The sequence below is a fragment of the Leucopleurus acutus genome, assembly GCF_964270905.1.
Source record: "Leucopleurus acutus genome assembly, chromosome: 8".
In the NCBI taxonomy this organism is placed as follows: Eukaryota; Metazoa; Chordata; class Mammalia; order Artiodactyla; family Delphinidae; genus Leucopleurus; species Leucopleurus acutus.
The window spans coordinates 29920828-29925557 of NC_139151.1; the positions used below are offsets into that span (position 1 = coordinate 29920828).

A 4730-nucleotide genomic window follows, 5' to 3' on the forward strand; every position below is an offset into this window, starting at 1 on the left:
TGCCAACACTAAGAGGTGACAGGTCTGACTATAATTTTGTCTGAGTATACCACAGGGCATTACCCATCACAGACAACCTTTAAATGTCAGAAGGGAGGAAGAAAAAAGGGAAAGAAAGAAAGAGAGGGAGGGAGGAAGAGAGGCAAGCTGGGGAGGAAAGAGGGAAGGAGGCAGGGAGAAGGGAGGAAAAACAATCTCCTTGATGGGAGTTTGGTTTGGAAGCACTAGTTTCTGAACAAGTTCAATCACCAGGGACTAGCTCAGCTCTGAAAAGTTTCCAAACTTAGGCTGATGTGCTCTGTTGAAATTCACCCAAGAACTGCACACCTTGTTGCTGAGGAGTCACACCAGATGTCCTGTCCAAGGACTAGTAACATTTGTTCCTGTAGGCTTCACATCCATATGTGAAGAAGCAGAAGAGAGCATTTCAGAGCTGGTTAGTCACCTTTAAGTTATGCTTAGTGCACTGTATCGGGAATACAAAAGCATTTTCCAGATGGCATCATAAAGTCGGTTCATTTTTGCAGAGCACCGTCTCATTTTTGAGAAATAGCCCCTTGTTTTTCATTCCACTTGGTAGTTTTAGAATTGCTTTCTTTTGCCATAAATGCAACACAAACTGGAGGGTCGGGTAAGATATCTGCTGTGTATTATGAAAAATGTCTAACAGACTGTGAGTTTTCAGCTATGAATTGATGAGGTAGATGATAAGATATTGTCTTAACCACTGGCCAGGCCATCAAGGAGACAGAGTGCCAGATGGATGTTGGGATTCTACTTCCACTGTTAATGATATAACCTTGTGTAATTCACTTAATCATACTGTGTTTCAATGTCTACATATGTACGAGAGCTATTCTAACTCTCAGAAATTCCTCTGTGAGTCATCCAAGGCCCAGCTGTCACTAGTTGTTTCTCTACCTGCTTATCTGCATGAATTCTGCTGTAGCCAAATTGTTCAACTCGCTTTCTTCTAAGTACGCTTTGTACTTTTCCAAATTCATGTCTTTCATCAAGCCCTTTCCTTGGCCTAAAGTGCACTTTCTCTTCTTCTCTGTCTGGCCCACTACTACTTGTCCTTTTGAGGCAAGCCTCCTCCTCAATGAAGGTGTGCGTGCGTATTCATGTAGCTCTATGATGGGATTTTACACATGTAATCTCATTTAGTCCTCAGAACAGTATAAAGTAACTATTTTAGACTTATTTTATAGATGAGAATATGCGACTCTAATTAAATGCTGATTGTCCCAAAGTCTAAAGGTGTTATCACAACCTGGACTAAATTCAGGTTTCTTGGACACCATAAGTTCCTTCCAGTGCTCCACAGTCTCCTTGTAACATTTCTTATATTCTTTGTTGCAGTTATTGTTGTTATTACTTTTATACGTTTTTAACATAAAAATTCACGTTTCCTTAAATAAATAGTAAATGCCTTGAAGAAAGGAATAGTATTTGCATGTTTCTTACACTAGAATGTAAGCTCCATGGGAGCAGAGAATCTGACTCTGTTATTCACTGTTCTTACTTCAGCGTATAGAGCACACCCTGGCAGATAGTAAACAAAACATAAATATTTACTGAATGAATTTCTGTATGTGTCTTACAGCAACCAGCCTTGCACATAGAGGGTACCAATAAATACTTGTTCTTCTTGTGCAATGAGACTGTCCTCCATAAAGATTTTTAGATTAAAATCTTCTTGGATATTTACAAAATGTTTTCCCTTTCCGCCTTTCTATGCCTGTTATTTACTTTCAGATATTGATCTTGTCTACTTAACATGGCTATTCTCAACTCATTAATTGAATCATTTACCCTACACTTGGCTTCGCATGCTGACACCAAACACTGCCATGTTTGTCTCTGGTGATGTGGAATGAATGGCATGAGATAAAAAGTTGCTTACTAAATATCATTTATTGAGTACTAATTGTCCCCATGCTAAGCAGCTCATTTATATTAGTTTACTTAATTCTCAGAGAAGAACAAAGATTCTTTTTACAGGTTAGGAAATTAGTTTTCAAAGAAATTAAGCAACTTGCTTACAACCACATAGCCAATAAAATCATGAGCTAGGATTAAAGCCCAAGCTCTAAACCATTGAGCTCAGCTACATCCATCAGTCTTGTGATGCTCTGGGAGAGGAGGCTGAATATTCCCGTAAACTGGCATGATCAAATTAGATAAGTCCTAACAGTAAAGTGAATAGTGGAACTGCATTTTGGGGGCTTGACTATTGGGAAAACTTCCAAGTCATTGATAGCCACACAAATATCAACTGTTTCTGATTGTTTTGTTACCATAGTCTGAGAAATTATTAAACATTGCAACTAAAGTTCCAGCTCTTAGTAATGTTATTTTGTTGGTAAAAAATAGGTTCTATTCATTAGTGGAAGAAAATCATTAATATGTAACATTATTATCTCTAACTTCAACCTAGTAAAGGCCATTTTGAATATGAATAATATTTCACCAGCCTTATTTAGTTAAGACTTCATCAGCTAAATTGACTTTAGATTTGGTTTGGCATTGAGTCACATCTTTTTGTTATTTCAGGGAGTCAGAATGAGTGAATCAGCAGTGTTCAGTGAATATTTAAATATGAAAATAAAAACACAATGTAAAACATGACTTCTAAGTATTTGCAACAGCTTTCACAGTTGTTATAATTTTGGAGCTGGTGAGAGTTTAGTTGTTCTGTCTTCTAAAATGAACTGTATTTAGAACCTTGGCTTAGCCCATTTTTAATCTCTTCTGATAAGTACTGTTAAATAAGTTATTATCATTGGTGCAACATAATCAGACAAAGAGTGTTCTAGGTTGCAAACTTTTAGATTTTTAGAATTCATATGCTTTTTCTTTCTCTAGTACCTACGTACGTAACACTGGACAAATTTCTCATGAAACAGGTGTTAGTTTATTCAACTCTAAGTTGAAGTTAATATACTCAAAGAATTTGAAAGGAATCTATAAACATACAGAGTGCTTAGAATTCCTTTAACCAAATCACAATGCAAATATTAGGTAGAGGATTGTGACATTCTGATATTTTATCCATTTGATTTCTCATTTTGATATCTGTGTAGTATGGTAATGGATGAACAGCAAACAGTAAATTTAGTTTATAATACCTGTTATGCATTCCAGATGATAGGGGAAAAACCTGGAGGGTAACTTAGGAAAGAGTATTGTTGTGTGGCTGTTGTGATATTAATAAATCAGTAGCTTCTGACAGACTCAAGCAGGGAGCTTACTCTTACCTTATTGTAGGAGTCTAAGGTCTCCTGATCTGCAGGCTTTGAATCCTTGCTTGGAAGAAGATTAAACAGCACCTCATTTTATGGTAAATCAGTAAGTAATGATAAATTATTTAAATGACTGCAGATTGCCTTTTGCTTTCTTCTTGAGTATATGTACTATAAGCAGAAGAGTCTTTAAAAAGGAAATCGGACATCCTTTATTAGCAAAATGATACGTTCATTACGTATTCACTAAATATGCATTGAATACCTACCATGTGTTAGGCTCTACACAAGGTGCTGAATTTCAATGATGAATCAGATACGGTTCCTACCTTTAAGACACTCACCATCTAGTGGAAGAGAAAGATGCACCAACAGCTAATTTCAGTATGCATTCCAAAGTCATATTTTTTGTTGGAGGTGTCATAACCAGAAGAAATAATGTGGGAAACATGGCAATATACCCAAAAGTTAGATAAGAAGTGTTACAGGATAAAAATCTATTATATAGACACAGTCCGCTTGCGCCCTGAGCTGCGCACGCGCAGTGACGGTAGGATGGTGGAGTTGGTACCTTTTGCGTTTCCCATCGGGGGTGACAAAACCTTGCTGGTGTGGGAGCTGAGCTCTGGACCCACGGCCGAGGCCTTGAAATATTCTCCCAGTTTGGCCTTCTGTATTCGGTCCGAGTCTTCCCAAACGCAGTCTTCCCAAACTGCCGGTCCTGGGTTCTATTCCATCATCAAGTTTTATTCAGCAAGGGATGCCCACAGAGCCCAAAAGGCATGCGACCGGAAGCAGTTTTTTCAGACATCTCCAGTGAAGGTTCATCTTGGCACCAGACATAAGGTGGTTTAACATAATACGCTTGCCCTAAACAGCTCCAGATGCCAAGAATTGGCAAATTACTACTCTGGTTTCAGTGGGTGCTCAAAAAGGATCATCAAGAGGTGGTGTTGCCCTCCCACGAGTGCAGGAGTCCCGGAGTTAGCATGGCTGAGGAACCTTAGGATAAGTTGGAAGAAGGGTCATTATCATTCCTTATGAAAAGGAAGGTAACGCAGAAGCTTGCTATTCAGAAGGCTATGACAGATGAATTCCAGAAATTGCTGATTGTGGTTTTAGAAAGTGGTAAAATAGCTGTGGCATATAGACCCTGTGAAGAGGTCACAGATGCTAGAACTGAAGAGGAACTACAGGATTTAATTCAAGTATATGGAGATAAAAACTCAAGGGCTACACACCCAGTGTAGCCATAATTCAAAACAACCAGCAGGATTTGGAAGACTTTGGCATGTCTACTCAGCTCTGTCATCCTTAGGAAAATGTGAAACTCTGAAACTGCTTTTGAGGCAGGGTATTTCTAGGACTTTTCCAAGTCCCAAGCCTTGTCTCTGGCCCCTTATTTGAAGTTTGGAGAGCAGGATTGAGGGCCATCAGTGTACGTCTACAGTTGTGGACACAAGAGAAGACACAGGTCTTTTAGAA

At 38.6% G+C, this 4730-nt stretch overlaps 1 pseudogene across 1 annotated transcript; it reads left to right on the forward strand.

The window, feature by feature from the left end:
• The first annotated feature begins 3800 nt into the window (after positions 1 to 3800).
• On the forward strand, positions 3801 to 4495 carry LOC309964850 (RAD52 motif-containing protein 1-like; annotated as a pseudogene). The gene has a single exon. The product of its transcript is annotated as an RAD52 motif-containing protein 1-like (transcript).
• Positions 4496 to 4730: the final 235 nt, after the last annotated feature.